Source organism: Pelophylax lessonae, assembly GCF_965119305.1.
Source record: "Pelophylax lessonae genome assembly, chromosome: 8".
Classification (NCBI taxonomy): Eukaryota; Metazoa; Chordata; class Amphibia; order Anura; family Ranidae; genus Pelophylax; species Pelophylax lessonae.
Genome location: NC_138775.1, coordinates 42,739,702 through 42,757,967, shown reverse-complemented (window position 1 = coordinate 42,757,967; position 18,266 = coordinate 42,739,702). Strand labels below are relative to the sequence as shown.

The 18,266-nt window shown below is 44.9% G+C and overlaps 1 protein-coding gene across 12 annotated transcripts in view; it reads left to right on the top strand.

Annotated features, from left to right (window-relative positions):
- MITF (melanocyte inducing transcription factor) overlaps positions 1-18,266 on the top strand; it is a 386,463-nt gene that overhangs the window by 327,892 nt on the left and 40,305 nt on the right. The window lies entirely within an intron of this gene.

Genomic DNA, 18,266 nt, shown 5'->3' with positions numbered 1-18,266 from the left:
GAGAGAATGAATTGCATGGGCTCGTTGTGCTGTGTATGAGTTTTCGAATAAACCAGGCACATTGCTGGCCCGGGCTCTACATGGGCCTCGAATCAGAACTTTTATCCCCTCAATTTTGGCCTCTGATGGGCGGAAGCTGACCTCATCTTTTGTAATGGCGGCTGAGTCCTGCACCTTTTATCAGGGCCTTTATAATCTCAGTCATTCCTCCACAGCTGATCCTCCCCTGAATGCATTGTCGGCAAATCAGTCCTATATAGCCTCCTCAGGTATGCCATCTCTTTCTACCGAGATACCACTGGCCAAAGTAGTATTAAGTCATAGATATGTCACCGGACTTTCAGAACTCCCGGAACTATATGCCCTAAGTGGACAAGTATGTAGCGGGGGCACCAACAACACTTGGGAGACACTGAATGAGTGCCCCAGATGCGGCGTAGATCTCTCTTGAGTTGAGACTGCTTTAAGGACCTAAGAAGGGATTGAGGACCACTTCTTATGGCTGACAGGTACGATTTCCTACCGACCGCAACAGCGATAGGATACAGGTAATCAGGAGATTATCAAAAGACGGGGTAAACCGAGCTCACTCCTATTATCACTGTGACAACGTATCGACAGGACAGTTTTGAATTTTGTGAACTTTCCATAGTCTATTGGACAGCTGATCCCTTCGGCCAGTGGTGCCCTCCTAATATGGCCTCACCAACTATCCGGCAATGAATCATGCTGCACAACCTTGTTAGTTGGAATATTCATATAGGGCCTATATGTTTTTTGTGCCTATCCATACACACGTGACCAAGTTGATAAGTCTTTATTAGACCAACCTTTGATAATACAGAAAATGTCTGATTACATAAGTGACCTACAGTGCAGGATAGCCTGAGGGCCTATGTGAATCACTGCCTTGACATACCTATTGGAAGTAAATCTTCCAGGATACTGAGCAGCTTTCACTCAAATCAAGGCAGTTCCCATTGGAAAATCATCCAGGCCTATCTATACCAGTGTCTGGGGTTTTTATTCAGAATGGGTGATTTAGGGGGTGAATTTTTTGAGGTGCATGGCGTGCAATATTGAGTGACTGTACTCTTTTTAATGTAATTTCTCATTAAATACTTGGTTTATAATTTACCCAATTAGTCCAATTTTCTTGCTGCTGGGTGCTTCCCGAGGGGAGCTTTACTCCCTCTCAGAATTAACCATTTCTTTTTTTTTTTTTATGCATGCCATAGGTTAAAAGACAGGACACTAAACTAGCGATTTGGACATTTGGAGTCATTATGGATGACCATAACCCCACTTTGTGTTTAATTATATTTGAAGATACTTACCATTATGCCCTCCTGGCTTTGTTTTATCTGTCTGACTTGGAATTTGTCATATTATATACACTATGTTTTGTTGACCTGTCTTTGTAGGCCAATGGCTGATGTTTACTGTCTGCTATCAGCGGACTTACGTTATTGTATTTTGCTCCTTTGCAACCTTTGGCTTAATAGAGGAATTACAAAAAAAAAAGCTGGCAGGACAAAACTACAAATCCTTAAATCTTTAGCAAATAATAATTCAAAGACATATATATACAGTATATATATATATATATATATATATATATATATACCATGTTTCTCCGAAAATAACACTGGGTCTTATATTAATTTTGGCTACAAAAAACACACTAGGGCTTATTTTCAGGGGATGTCTTATTTATTTACGATATGTACAGTGACGATCTTAAAGGGATTGTAGCCCTAAAATAAATAAATAAATAAATACATATCCTGATCCTTTGATCCTTAAGGCTGCATTCACATGTCAGCTTATAATCGCGGGCAGAACCGCCGCGGTTCCGCCCGCGATTCGGAGATTTATTGCAAATCGCGAGACGCCTAGCGTTGCCCGTTGATTTGCAATAGCCCCCCAATCGCCGAGCGATGTTGCCGCGATTTACGCCCGCCGAATCGCGGCAACATCGCGCAAACAAAATCGCGGGACGCAATACGCTCCGAAAAAGTACAAGAGCTTCTTTGGAGCGTATTGCGTCCCGCGATTTTGTTTGCGCGATGTTGCCGCGATTCGGCGGGCGTAAATCGCGGCAACATCGCTCGGCGTTTGGGGGGCTATTGCAAATCAACGGGCAACGCTAGGCGTCCCGCGATTTGCAATAAATCTCCGAATCGCGGGCGGAACCGCGGCGGTTCTGCCCGCGATTATAAGCTGACATGTGAATGCAGCCTTAGAGCATGATAGACAGCACAGTGCTTTTGCTGTGTCATTTAGCCATATTTATGTTCTAAAAAACCTGGAATAAAACAATAAAATGTTAAAAAAAAAGTTCTCTCCCCCTCTCAGCTGAGGTGTCAGCATTATGATATTCTGTAATCCCAAAAATAAACCTTGGATAAAGTCATTATACAATTATGTAATCGATTTTGGAAAAAGATTATGTAATGTGCAGTGTGTCTCCTTTTGTAACTTTATTGTGGAAAATACCTTATTTACAGCGCTGCTGGGCACTCACGTGACCCTCTGGAGCTCTACTTTCCCTCTCTGAATACTGCAGAGCAGAGGGAGGGGCTGAGATCAAGGAGTTTACTAGGGCTTAATTTCGGGGGTAGGGCTTATATTGCAGCCATCCCTGAAAATCATGCTTGGTCTTATTTTCGGGGTAGGGCTTATTTTATATATATATATATATATATATATATATATATATACATATATATATATATATATATATATATATATATATATATATATATATATATATATATATATATATACATATATTTATATATATATATATATATATATATATATATATATAAGAATTGTTAAGCCACTATAAATACTGTAGTCAGAAGACTAAATATTTCTTTGCTGTCATGCAACATAACCATATAGATGAGTGTGAGAATTCTAGCGGACTGTGACTTTTGCCCTGGACAGAAGAAGCCCATTATTCTCTGTTTGGTTGACCCTTTAGTCATCACTAGTCAGCACTTTGTGAAATATAATTTTAAATGATTCTGAACTCACTCGTGTTTTCCATTAGAATCTTTCCAATTGTGAAAGAAAAAAAAAAAAAACATTTATGATTTCTTAGTTACTGCATTTAAAAATAGGTCCAGTCTGGGATTGAACGGTTAAAAATAACTAAAAGGTCAAAAGCTTTGCCTATGGATTTTGCTTCAATAACAATCCCAACATTGTTAACATATAATTATACATTTTTACATATATTATTGGATTCCCAGACAGAGAAAGTATTGTCTTATAGATCAGAGTTTGGTAATGTCAGATAATTTAGAAAGACTTGAACTCTGAGTGTATTTTATATTATAAATTTAGTCCATATAATTAAAGGGAAAGTAAAATACAATAAAGTACTGCAGTAAGTTCTTTCTTCGTGCTGTCCTTATATGTGAACCCAAATCACTAAAATCTCATATAAGTCTTAAAGTAAAAGTAAAGGCAAAACTTTTTTTAAGTTTTGAATAGAGTGGAGAGGGATTAGAACCCCCGCCAGTTTTTACTGCTGTCTGTACCCCGTTACGGAGATCCCTCCTCTGTATTTGCCCTGTTTACTATTATCATTGAAAGTGAAAGTAAAAGAAAATCCCACATTTTTGGTTATCCCCAGAAAAGTAAAAATGAGGACACTAGTTCTGGTGACCTAGGGGTCCCCAAGGAATTCCCTTAATTTAAGGATTTCCTCTGACTTCCTGTTTGGCTATGGGACAGGAAGCGAAGGAAAATCTCCGCAATGGGAGATGGCAAAATTAAATCTGACAGGCGTTATAACCCACCCTTGCTTTATCCAAAATGAAAAATAAAGTTTTGTCTATAGTTCTACTAACTTTAAGATCGTTATAAACATAACTAAAGAGTTTAAATCTGCAGCTTTCATACAAATCAGGGGTCTCCAAATTGTTTAAAAAAGGCCAGTTAACTGTTCTTTAGATTTTTGGAGGGCCAGACTGTAGCTAGTGGGAGTAGAAAATGCCCCAGTGTCAGTAAACAGTGTCTATGATTAGTAGAAAGAGAAACTGGGCCCCATTGTTGACAGTGGAAGGAATTACCCCCCCCCCTTATTGGTGTCAGTGGGAGGAATAATACCCCCTTCATTGGTGCCAGTGGGAGGAATAGTGCCCCATTGTTATTGGTATCAGTCAAAGGAATACTGCCCCTTTGTTGGTGTCAGTGGCAGTAATAGTGCCCCATTGTTGGCATCAGTTGGAGAAATAATGCTCCATCATTGGTGTCAGTGGGAGGAATAGTTTTCCAACATTTATATCAATGGGAAGAATGGTGAACCATCATTGGTGTCAGTGGGAGGAATGGTGCCCCTCTGTTGGTGTCATTGGCAGGAGTAATGCCTCATTGTTTGTGTTAGTGGGGGGAATAATGTCCCATCATTAATATAAGTGGGAGGAATGATGCCTTATCCCTTACTGGTGTTGTCAGTGGGGCGAATAGTGCCTTGTATTAGTGGGAGGAATCGTGCCCCAAAGGGCCGTAACTGGCCTGCGTGCCGCAGTTTGGAGACCACAGATTTAAATAATATATGGTGATCCTGCTATGAAGGTCCTTGTTCATTTACTTCCTGATATAGGATGACAACTTCATGTCTCTCTTTCCCAACTGTTGTCAACCTGTCAAGCTTCCAATGGAGACTATAAAGGCTCATTCATACGGGCCTATCTATACCTGCCCATTTTTGCCTGTGCAGGCAGTCCTATTCATTGTTATTGGGGTGCAGAAACTGCATGTACACAGCTGCTGTTCCTAATTTCACAGCTGAGTAAGTGTAGGTACGTGTCCCCGAATGCAGACAGTGTGTGTTTGGGGACACACATACACTCAGTCTTTGCATCCCAACAGACCCCATAGATGGATTAGCAAGGGTTTTCTAGGGTTCCTAAACATGTGAGATGGGGACTAGGATAAAATTTGGGTTCACTGCTACCATGGGTTCAAATTCTGCAAATTCAAGATTCAAGGTCCTGCCAAATTTATTTGCGGCTTCAACTGTGAGTTTTTCTTTTTGTAACCAAAATGCACTACATGGCCTTTGAACTTTGGTTACTTTAAGCTGCTATCCCATCTGTAGCAAACATATATATATATATATATATATATATATATATATATATATATATCTATACAGTATCTTACAGTATCTCACAAAAGTGAGTACACCCCTCACATTTTTGTAAATATTTTATTAGTTCTTTTCATGTGACAATTAATGACACTTTGCTACAATGTATAGTAGTGAGTGTACAGCTTGTATAAAAGTGTATATTTGCTGTCCCCTCAAAATAACTCACAGCCATTAATGTCTAAACTGCTGGCAACAAAAGTGAGTACACCTCTAAGTTAAAATGTCCAAATTGGGCCCAAACTGTCAATATTTTGTGTGGCCACCATTATTTTCCAACACTGCCTTAACCCTATTGGGCATGGAGCTCACCAGAGTTTCACAGGTTGCCACTTGAGTCCTCTTCCACTCCTCCATGACAACCTCACGGAGCTGGTGGATGTTAGAGACCTTGCGCTCCTCCACCTTCTGTTTGAGGATGCCCCACAGATGCTCAATAGGGTTTAGGTCTGGAGATATGCTTGGCCAGTCCATCACCTTTACCTGCAGCTTCTTTAGCAAGGCAGTGGTCGTCTTGGAGGTGTGTTTGGGGTTGTTATCATCTTGGAATACTGCCCTGCGGCCCAGTCTCCGAAGGGAGGGGATCATGCTCTGCTTCAGTATGTCACAGTACATGTTGGCATTCATTATTCCCTCAATGAACTGTAGCTCCTCAGTGCCGGCAGCACTCATGCAGCCCCAGACCATGACACTCCAACCAATATGCTTGACTGTAGGCAAGACACCCACAAAAATGTATCCAAAAGTAATAGAGGGGGGAGGGGAGGGGGATTGGATAGGCAGAAAAGCGGAACTTCCCATTTTAGGTGAAGTTCCAGTTTAAAATTTGCTTTTACTTTTTTTCTACAATAAATTTTGGCCAATTCTTCCTCCTTAAAAATGTATTGCTGCTTCCCATCTTTACACTTCTGTATAACCTGCGGTCTCATACTTGTTTTTTTTTAACAACTTTATTTTAAGAATTTTACAAATAGATAAGAATGCTTGAAGAAAGTATACATAGTTCAACATAAGCCATTTCAAAAGTAATATGACAAAATAGACCAGATGGAAAAACCTTCCTGTCCATAAAGTGAAAAATTGAACGCCAGTATCAGAGCCTAAACAGCAAGCTAAAGACCATATGCATCCCATCTGAATTTTTACCAAAATATTAATACATAAAACACATTTTCAACATAGCATCAAGCAGTGAAGATCAAATTGTCAAAAGCTAGAAAAAAAAAGAAACCAGCAAGGAGAGGGATGGGAGGAGAGAAAAAAAGGGGGGGTTAAAGGGGGGAGAGGGGTGTGAGAAGAGAAAAGGGGGTAATCTCACTCCCCCGAGTGCATGATCAATGCATATTCTCTTAAACAGGTAGAGAGTCCAAAAGAACCAACTACAGCTGAATCTCTCGCCCTTGCCCTGAAGTGAGGCTGTAATACTTTCCATTGAGTGAATTTCAGCAATTGTTTTAAAGAGGTTGTAAACATCCAAAAAAAAAAAAAATTTAAAATAAAAACCTGAAAGATAAAGGCATAATGAGTTATTATGCATTGCATACTAGCTCACTATGAAATACTTACCTTAGGCGAAGTCCCCGCAGCGGCGCCCGCTCACCGCTAATACGGCCGACATGTTCACCCATCTTCCTTCCGGGTTCGCATCCCCTGGTCATCTGATTTGCTGGAGCCGCGATGACGTCACCATTCACGGCATAGGGCTCTGAAGGAATGGCACGGGTGGCCGTTCCTTCAGAGCACAAGCGGCAGTGATGTCACTGGCTGCATGCAAAGTAAATATCTCCTAAACGGTGCAAGTTTATGAGATATTTACAATACCTATAGGTAAGCCTTATCATAGACTTACCTATAGGCACAAGTTACAGAGGAAGCTTTACTTCCTCTTTAAACCACATGGAGAGCGATGGGGAGGTAAGCTGTGTCCAGAGTAACGGTATGCAGGCTCGGGCAGCATTCAACAGATGGATCAACAGAATTTTTATAGCGTTTCCTAGAGCGGTCAGAGTGGTGCAGTAAGTACCTGCCTGGGTCTTCTCATAGGTCCAAATCCGTCAGATGTTTAATATTCTCTGACTTGTAACCAAAAGTTGGTCAGCTTGCTACAAGACCAGAAAGTGGTCTCATAATTCTTTTTTTTTTTTTTATCCAAACAAGAACTTTATTGAATCAGGAATAATAACATTAACATTTAACAGCAATCTGGTACCAGTGGTAAACAGCATCACAAACATGGATACACATAGGCAACATCACGTCATCCCATCTCAGCAACATATGTAAAAAAAAACAGTCCCCCGGAGTTCCACCCATCCAAACCAATAGGTTTAACCCAATAACCTACCCATCACCAGTTCCACCGGGGCTAGCCCTGGGGTATCCAGCCATGGAACCCACAATTTCTCAAATTTGGACATAGTTCTCCTGTGTTGGTAAATAACCCTTTTCATTCTCAGAACAAGACCCATTGCCGCAATCCTGTTTGTCAAAGTCAGGGGGTTCTCTGATTTCCAATGTACCATGATCAATCTCCTAGCTTGAAATAAGGCTCTATGAATCGCTTCCTTGCAATATTTATCCCAATCATATTCACCCAGTATACCAAGCAAACATTCCAACGGAGCAGCCTTCAAGGATACCTGAAACACATTATTAAGAAGCTGCACCACACCCGTCCAGTAGGGATGCAGCTTCGGGCGGTCTCATAATTCTTTAATGAGCGTCTGATATAAACTGACCAGGGACAGAACAATTTTGTATGAACAAGAACAAAGACTGCATCAATGAAAATCTGCATCAATGAAAAATTTCCCCGATCAGTGGGGAAAGTGAGCTTATTGATGAAAAGGAAAGTGTTACCGCTCAAGCTACCTGAAAAAAAGTGTTTTTCTTCCAAAATGTAAAAAATACAATTATGATGCTGCTGCATGTAAGCAAAGGTAATTTTTTTTTTAAATCAATTTTAAAGCCAAATATGCTCTGCCAGTGTATGCTGTCGCTGAGACAATCCAAAAATATCATACTGTTCTGTAAAACCAAGTACAACTTTAAAGCATCCCACAAGCATGTTATAAAGGATTTGTGTATTTTCAATGTTGCCTTTGACTCCACATGAAAAGGCCCTCTCTCTGCTGTGTGTTATTTTTTTTTTGCCTAATTTTACATTGTTACATGTTCCCCATAGGAGGGCCCTGCTTTTAATTTTTGGACAGTAAATTGCCTAATAGCCTTTTAAATGTGTAGAATATAATTACAGGGTTCTCCCTACATGGACTAGTTGGATTCACTGCAGAGTTCGAGTTTGCAGAATTCCAAACAGGAATCAACTAAACTTTGGCAAACCAAACCCAACAGATTTGCTATTCTTAACCACTTAAAGCGGAGTTCCACCCTGGGATTACTTTTTTTAATAAACATACCCCCGGGACAGTCAGGGCTAGTCAGTGGCGTACCAAGAGGGGGGGCGGGGGGGCGGCCCGCCCCGGGTGCCACGCACTGGGGGGTGTCAGTCGGTGTCCTGCCCGGCGTGTTCCGTATCGCTGTGAAGGCAGCTCCTTCAGTCAGCGCTGCGGGGGAGGGCGGAACGGCGGCGGGAATAAGGGGCGGAGCCGCGGCGGGAGAAGGGGGCGGGGCCTCGACAGGAAGAAGAGGCGGAGCCTCAGCCTCGGCAGGAAGAAGGTGAGTTCCGAAGTGTGTGTGCTGGATGGGAGGGGGATGGGGCAGCTGCATATGAGGAATTCATCTTTCCCTAGCTCCCTGTCCCCTTCACTGCTCTCCACCCCCCTGGTTTTCTCTGCCCGCCCCCCCAAGTGCTACCTGTCCTCCCCCCAGTGCTCTCCACCTGCCTGGTTTTCCCTGCCCACCCCCCAAGTGCTACCTGTCCCCCCCCCAATGCTCTCCACCCCCTGGTTTTCCCTGCCCACCCCATAAGTGCTACCTGTCCCCCCCCCAATGCTCTCCACCCCCTGGTTTTCCCTGCCCACCCCCCAAGTGCTACCTGTCCCCCCCCCAATGCTCTCCACCCCCTGGTTTTCCCTGCCCACCCCTCACGTGCTACCTGCCCCCCCCCAATGCTCTCCACCCCCTGGTTTTCCCTGCCCACCCCCCAAGTGCTACCTGTCCCCCCCCCAATGCTGTCCACCTGCCTGGTTTTCCCTGCCCACCCCATAAGTGCTACCTGTCCCCCCCCCAATGCTGTCCACCCCCTGGTTTTCCCTGCCCACCCCCCAAGTGCTACCTGTCCCCCCCCCCAATGCTCTCCACCCCCTGGTTTTCCCTGCCCATCCCCCAAGTGCTACCTGTCCCCCCCCCAATGCTCTCCACCCCCTGGTTTTCCCTGCCCACCCCTCACGTGCTACCTGCCCCCCCCCAATGCTCTCCACCCCCTGGTTTTCCCTGCCCACCCCCCAAGTGCTACCTGTCCCCCCCCAATGCTCTCCACCCCCTGGTTTTCCCTGCCCACCCCCCAAGTGCTACCTGTCCCCTCCCCCAATGCTCTCCACCCCCTGGTTTTCCCTGCCCACCCCCCAAGTGCTACCTGCCCCCCCCAATGCTCTCCACCCCCTGGTTTTCCCTGCCCACCCCCCAAGTGCTACCTGTCCACCCCCCCAATGCTCTCCACCCCCTGGTTTTCCCTGCCCACCCCCCAAGTGCTACCTGTCCCCTCCCCCAATGCTCTCCACCCCCTGGTTTTCCCTGCCCACCCCCCAAGTGCTACCTGCCCCCCCCCCAATGCTCTCCACCCCCTGGTTTTCCCTGCCCACCCCCCAAGTGCTACCTGTCCCCCCCCCCAATGCTCTCCACCCCCTGGTTTTCCCTGCCCACCCCCCAAGTGCTACCTGTCCCCCCCCCAATGCTCTCCACCCCCTGGTTTTCCCTGCCCACCCCCCAAGTGCTACCTGTCCCCTCCCCCAATGCTCTCCACCCCCTGGTTTTCCCTGCCCACCCCCCAAGTGCTACCTGCCCCCCCCCCCAATGCTCTCCACCCCCTGGTTTTCCCTGCCCACCCCCCAAGTGCTACCTGTCCCCCCCCCAGTGCTCTCCACCCCCCTGGTCTTCCCTGCCAACCCCCCAAGTGCTACCTGTCCCCCCCCCAGTGCTCTCCACCCCCCTGGTCTTCCCTGCCCACCCCCCAAGTGCTCCCTGTCCCCCCCCCCCCCGTGCTCTCCACCCCCTGCACCTTCCAACCAACCCTGCAATGCTTTCCAAACCCCCTCTTAATTCTCTCCAGCCCCCCCCCCCCCCCACGTGCCCTTCAGCTCCTCCAGTGCTCTCTGCTTCGCCTGTGCTCTCTGGCCCCCCTAGTGCTCTTCTATCTTCTATCATGTCCTCAGTCTCTGAGCATCTCCTGTATCATGTCCTCAGTCTCTGAGCATCTCCTGTATCATGTCCTCAGTCTCTGAGCATCTCCTGTATCATGTCCTCAGTCTCTGAGCATCTCCTATATCATGTCCTCAGTCTCTGAGCATCTCCTGTATCATGTCCTCAGTCTCTGACCATCTCCTGTATCATGTCCTCAGTCTCTGACCATCTCCTGTATCATGTCCTCAGTCTCTGACCATCTCTTGTATCATGTCCTCAGTCTCTGACCATCTCCTGTATCATGTCCTCAGTCTCTGACCATCTCCTGTATCATGTCCTCAGTCTCTGACCATCTCCTGTATCATGTCTGCAGTCTCTGACCATCTCTTGTATTATGTCTGCAGTCTCTGACCATCTCCTGTATCATGTCTGCAGTCTCTGAGCATCTTCTGTATCATGTCCTCAGTCTCTGACCATCTCCTGTATCATGTCTGCAGTCTCTGACCATTTCCTGTATCATGTCTGCAGTCTCTGAGCATCTCCTGTATCATGTCTGCAGTCTCTGACCATCTCTTGTATCATGTCCGCAGTCTCTGACCATCTCCTGTATCATGTCCTCAGTCTCTGACCATCTCCTGTATCATGTCTGCAGTCTCTGACCATCTCTTGTATCATGTCCGCAGTCTCTGAGCATCTCCTGTATCATGTCCTCAGTCTCTGAGCATCTCCTGTATCATGTCCTCAGTCTCTGACCATCTCCTGTATCATGTCCTCAGTCTCTGACCATCTCCTGTATCATGTCCTCAGTCTCTGACCATCTCCTGTATCATGTCCTCAGTCTCTGACCATCTACTGTATCATGTCCTCAGTCTCTGACCATCTCCTGTATTATGTCTGTAGTCTCTGAGCATCTCCTGTATCATGTCTGCAGTCTCTGACCATCTCCTGTATCATGTCTGCAGTCTCTGACCATCTCCTGTATCATGTCTGCAGTCTCTGACCATCTCCTGTACTATGTCTGCAGTCTCTATCTATTTATGCTGAAGGTAGGACTATGCAGGGGAGGGAGGCAGAGAGTGCAAAAGGAGGAACTGCGATTAGAGAGACGGGGGAGGGGGCAGACGGCAAGGGGCACTGTGATGGGGGGCTGTGAAATTTGTGCAATAAATATTCTTGTAAACATTACAAATTTCTGTGGGTGTTTTTACATTTTAAAGTTGGGGGGGGTGCCAGATATAGGATCCGCCCCGGGTGCCAAATGCTCTAGGTACGCCACTGGGGCTAGTACATTCCACAATGGATAGCCTCTGATCTGTCCCGGGTTGCACTTACCTTTTAGGAGAAATACTTACCTTGAAAAAGTATTGTCCAGCGCTGCCATCTCAGGTGTGGGCAGCTTGAAGCCAGCGCGATCCTCTTCTGTGTCCTCTTCCGTCTTCTTCGGTCCCACGATGCACTGCACCGGCCCCGCCGTCACTTCCGGTGCGCGCGCGTCATCCCTCCACAGCTTCTGGGCATGCCCAGAAGCTGTTTAGAAGGGAATGACGCGCGCCGCACCGGAACTGACGTCGGGGCCGGTGCAGGCGCATTGATTCCTGGGAGCGATGACGTTCAGCTCCCAGGAATCATTGCAAAGCCAGGAAGTGACGAATCGCCGTGGCCACCGAGGGGAGGAAGAAGGAAGTAAGGTAAGTATATTTTCTTCTATACAAGGTAAGTAAAAAAAAAAAAAAAATTGCGATTATCCATTTGTTTTTTAGGTGACCCGGAGTGAGAAGATGGAGGTAAGTATAAATTTAGGGTGGAACTCCGCTTTAAACTCCGGAAGATTTTTACCCCCCTTCATGGCCATTTTATGTGATACGGCACTGCGCTACTTTAACTGGCAATATGTACCTAAATAAAATGCCTGACCTTTTTTTCCCCACAAATAGAGCTCTCTTTTTTTTTTCACAATTGTAAACTTTATTCACGAATAAAAGAAAGTCATACAGAAGTTCAAAACAATGATAAAGTGTCTTAGAGTTAAAGTCAAGGAAGAAAATATTCCAGTAACATTTAACAGTGGTAATGGACAAATACATAACATTATGAGTTCTGAGAAACACTTTATGGGTACAGATGACGATTGGCGTGCATAGCGTGCATAGATCATCTAATAACGAATATTTCTAGTAGAATAGAATGTGCAATCGTCAGGAAATATAGTTACTTTTCTTAAAAGGTTCCAGTAGGATGAACCTGAAGTCAGTTCATCCATAATGTGGAAGTAAGGAAAGGAGGAGGAGAAAAGTCAAGAAAAGAAGAATAGTAGGAAAACATAGATAAGTAGTGAGGAGGGTAAAGGGGAGGAGGGTGGATAGGGAGGGAGATGTCGAGGAAGGTGCTACTCAGTTTGATCTGAAGTGATCAGAGCTTATTGTTTATTTATTGATAAGTTCATTATATTCATCTGAAACAGTGACAGGGGGGCCATAATTTTTTGAAATAAATCGTTCCTTTCTAGTCTGATGGCCAGAGTTTCCTCCATTTCGTAGATCTGACCTACTTGGATGAGCCAGGGACTTTTTTGGAGTTCCAATATAGTGGTATTAGTGATAATAGAGCTTTCTTTTGGCGCTATTTGACCATCTCTGCGAGTTTTATTTTTTACACTATAAACAAAAAAGACTGACGATTTTGAAAAAAAAAATTTTTTTTTACTTTCTGCTATAAAGCATATCCAATAAAAAAAATGTAAAAGATCAAATTTCTTCATCAATTTAGGTCAATATGTATTCTGCTCCATTTTTTTTGGTAAAAGAAAATTCACAATAAGTGTATATTTATTGGTTTGCGCAAAAGTTATAGTGTCTACAATCTATGGGATATTTTTATCTATTTATTTATTTATTTATTTTTTTCTAGTAACGGAGGCGATCAGCTACTTATAGCAGGACTGCAATATTGCAGCGGACAATTTGGACACTAACTGACACTTTTTGGGGACAAGTGACACTAATACAGTGATCAGTGCTAAAAATATGCACTGTCACTGTACTAATGACACTGGCTGGGAAGGGGTTAAAAACCAGAGGCGATCAAAGGGGTAACTGTGTGCTTTGCTAGTATGTTAGTTCAGCGTGGGAGGTGATTTTATTAGTGGAAGGCATTGATTCTTGTCCCTGCTTTGCAGGAAAACAGGATCAATGCCTTCCCTACTGAAAGAACGGTGATCTGCCTTGTTTACATAGTAAGATCGCCGCTCTGGCTCTCTGCCTAATGATCAGTGGGTGCCAGTGAACATCGAGTCCGCGTTACCTGCAGATCAGCTCCCACTATGTATAATCACAGCGGTAGCGGGTCACGGGAAGTGTCGGATCACGTACTAGGTACATGATCCCTTTGGTATATCTACGTTATACAGGCAGCGAGTGGGTAAAGTGGTTCTAAAGGTAGGATTTTATTTTTTTTTCACCTTAATGCCAAACAGCATATGGTAAAATAACATTCTGCTAACGTCTCCCTCCCAGCCCTTTCTTCTACTTATCTGAACCTGAACTCTATCCAGCAATGTGCACGACAACAGAGGCTTGCTCGGCTCTCTCCCTCCTCATTGGCTCAGACCCAGCAGCGGGAGCCATTGGCTTCTGCTGCTGTCAATCACAGCCAGTGGGGAGGAAGTGGGGATGGGGACTCTGTCTGTCAATGGATGCACAGAGTGGGGCTTAGGAGTGAGAACGCACAAGTGCCCCCATGACAAGTGGCTTGCTATGGAGGCACTCAGTGGGGGGGGGGGTGGGGGGGGGGAATCGGCAAGGAACCAGGAGCACTGGCGGGGGACCCGAGAAGAGGAGGATCTGTGCTGCTTTGTGAAAAACTATTGCACAGACCAGGTAAGTATACCATGTTTGGTATTTTTAACAAATGGATAATTTACAATCACTTTAATCATGACCCTTTTGAAAACATTTATTTTGTTCTAAATGTGAGCAGTGCATGTATCTAAATTTGGCCTGGTATGAATCTACTGCGAGGCAGATCTCAGAGAAGGTGGGGGAGACACAGCACAATGAGCCAGTTTGGTGCGCTGCAATGCAACATGCATCCTCATAGGAGGAAAGAGCAATGAGAGATGTGCTCATCAGTATGTTTCTTCGCTTTTCATTGGCCAGTCACAGGGTGAGGGGGTGGGCTGTAAGAGAAACCGCTCCTTTTTCTGTTAGATGGGACTGTGCTGTGGGGCAGAGCTGTGTAAATCGAAGAACTGGATGGACAGAAATACAACAGGTAAAACAGCTCTCATGTATGTGATTAATCTGCTATTTTTAGCAGTTTGCTCACAGTCCAGCTTTAAAGTAGTCAACGCAAAAAAATACCTCCATGCAACTTAAAGTGATTGTAAAGTCGCGTTATTTTTTTCTATAAAAATGGTAAACATGTTAAACTTACCTGCCCTGTTGCAGTGGATTTGCACAGAGCAGCCCGGATCCTCTTGTTCTCGGGTCCCTCTTCGGCCATTCTGCCCCCTCCCTCCTGTGGAGTGTCCCCACAGCAAGAAGCTTGCTATGGGGGCACCTGAACTGAGCTGCATCTCCATTTATCCATTAAGACACAGAGCTGTGGTTCGACCCCGCCCCCTCTCTCTTCTGATTGGCTAACTGACTTTGATTGACAGCAGCAGTGGTAGCCAATGGCGAGAGGGAGGGAGAGTCCCAGATGGCCAGACACTTGTGGACATTGCTGGACAGCTAGGGGCTCAGGTAAGTATTAGGGGGTGCTGTAGAGGCTGCTGCACTCAGAAGGCTTTTTATCTTAATGCATAGAATGCTTTAAGTTAAAAAATCTTCTGATTCTACAACCCCTTTAACAGCATAATGTGCTAGCATACACAGCATGCTAGCACATTAGGAAATACTTACCTTAACTACTTAAGGACCACCCACCGTACATATACTGCGGCAGGGCGGCCCTTAAGTGCAAAATTACATATATGTATGTGATTTTGCTTTAAGACGTTAAGGGATGTTCGTGTGCCGTCGAAGCCGCGCTCCTGCTGTGATTAGACAGTCAAACAGATCGCCCCTGGCCTCCCGCGATTGTCAAGGAGACTGGCTAAACAAGGCAGACCGCTGTTCTGTCAGACAGGAAGGGAGAGATTGTGTGTTCCTAGTAATCAGGAACACGGATCTCTCTCTTACTGCACTTAGTCCAGTCCCCCTACAGTTAGAAAGCACTCCCTAGGACAGTGATGGCGAACCTTGGCTCCCCAGATGTTTTGGAACTACTTTTCCCATGATTCTTATGCACTCTGCAGTGTAGTTGAGCATCATGGGAAATGTAGTTATAAAACATCTGGGGTGCCAAGGTTACCCATCACTGCCCTAGGAGCACACCTAAGCCCTTGAGCACTCCTGATGTTAACCCCTTCCCTGCCAGTGTCATTTATACAGTAACAGTGCATATTATTTAGCACTGATCACTGTATTGGTGTCACTGGTCCGCAAAAACTGTCAGTTGTGTCATATTTGTCTGCCGCAATGTCACAGTCCAGCTGAAAATCTCTGATCACCGCCATTACTAATAAAAAAACAATAATAAAAAAAATCCATAAATCTATTCCATAGTTCGTAAGTGCTTACTTTTGCGCAAACCAATTAATATTCCCTTTTTGGGATATTTTTTTTTACCAATATATTTATATATATATATATATATATATATATTTTACCAATGTAGCAGAATACAAATTGTCCTAAACTGATAAAGAAATTAGATTTTTTAAATTTTTTTATTGGGAATGTTTTAGAGCAGAAAGTAAAAAATATTGTTTTTTTATCAAAGTTTTCATTTTTTTTTTTTTGTTTTTAGCGCAAAAAAAATAAAAACCGCAGAGGTGATAAAATACCATCAAAAGAAAGCTCTATTTGTGGGGAAAAAAAAGGACACCAATTTTTTTTGGATGCAGCGTCACACGACCACGCAATTGTCAGTTAAAGCAACGGAGTGCTGTATCGCAAAAAAAATGGCCTGGTCATTAAGTGGGTAAAACCTTCCGGGGCTGAAGTGGTTAAAACGAAGCCCTCGAGCGGCATGTCGAGGCTTCCATCTTCATCATCTTCAAGGTCTTCCTTCTGGGTTTGTAAGCTGCGGCCGCTTGAATGGTCGAGCAGCGATAATGTCACTGCCAGGGCACAGAGCTACCCGCGCCGTTCCTTCAGTGGGCATGCGCCAGTGACGTCACCGGCTGGAGCAACACTTAATATTTCCTAAACGGTGCAGGTTTAGGAGATATTCCTTGTACCTACAGGTAAGCTTTATTATAAGTTACAAGTATCCCAGCAGTGATTGCTACCACTTTAATCTGATACAGCCTGTCAGCAAAGGTATCCTAAAACATGCGCTTAAAATACGCTACCGCGGCTGTAGTGGACCGGTAGGATTTGCCCCCTAATGACCAGGCCATTTTTTGCGATTCGGCCTAAATAAAATTGATGTCCTTTTTTTTTTTTTTGGTGGTATGTGATCACCTGTGTGATTTTTATTTTTTACACTATAAACAAAAAAAGAGCGACAATTCTGAAAAAAAATATATATATTTTTCACATTCTGCTATATGACATCCCCCCCCTCCCCAAAAAAAAATTGTAAAAATCTAAATTCTTTAACATTTTAGGCCAATTTGTTTTCTGCTACATATTTTTGGTAAAAAAAAATTCAATAAGCGTATTTTAATTGATTGGTTTGGGCAAAAGTTATCGCGCCTACAAACTACGGGAAAGATTTATGTAATTTTTATTGTTTTTTTGTTTTTTTTACTAGTAAAGGCGGCGATCTGCGATTTTTAGCGGGACTGCGACATTGCGGCGGACAGATCGGACCCCTAACTGACATTTTTGACACTTTTTGGGGGGAACGGTGACATTACTACAGTAATCAGTGCTAAAAACATGCACTGTTAGGGTCCTTTCACACAGGCGATCCGATCAGATCCGCCTGTCAGTTTTTCAGACGGACCTGATCGGATGCTCCATGCATCCTTATGGGGCAGCGGATGTCAGCGGAGACATCTCCACTGACAACCGCTGCTATTCGCTTCTGATCCTGTCCGTGAAATCCGGACGGATGGAAACCCTATTTTCCATCCGTCCAGCGGATCGGATGAGAATGGACAGGTGGTCCGTTCTCTTTCGATTCCTCCATAGAGGACAGCGGGGATCTGACAGCTCAGTCTCCGCACACAGAGCAGAGATGGAGCTGTTATCCGCCTGCTCAGTGGGGATCGGCAGACCGATCCCCCGCTGAGCAGAGAACGGACCTTGTAGGACGCTGACAGTGTGAAAGGACCCTTATTGTAATAATGACACTGGCAGGGGTTAACACAGTGGGTGATCAAGGGGTTAAATGTAAGCCTAGGGGAGTGATTCTAACTGTATGGGGGCGGGGCTTTTGAAATGATCACAGAGACCTGTGATCCTACATAGAAGGATCACAGGCGCTCTGTGATTATTCCAGAGAGAGCGGTCAGCTGTGTTTACAACAGCTGACCGTCCTTCTCTCTCAGCGGGGAACGATTGCAGGTGCCCGGCGGCAATCGGAGCCGGTGGTCCCGTGCATCGGAATCCCGCTGCTGAGTGGGGGGCGGGCGAGCGCGCTCTCGCCCCCTAGCTGCAGGCGCGCGACCGACGTACAGTTACGTTGGTTCGCGCAGGAGGGGCGGCGGGCAGTCCTTAAAAGGTTAATACAACGCCAACAGCAGTGACAGCTTAATTGAGATTAAAGCGTATCTTCTGTTACAAATGTGTACATCTCCTCG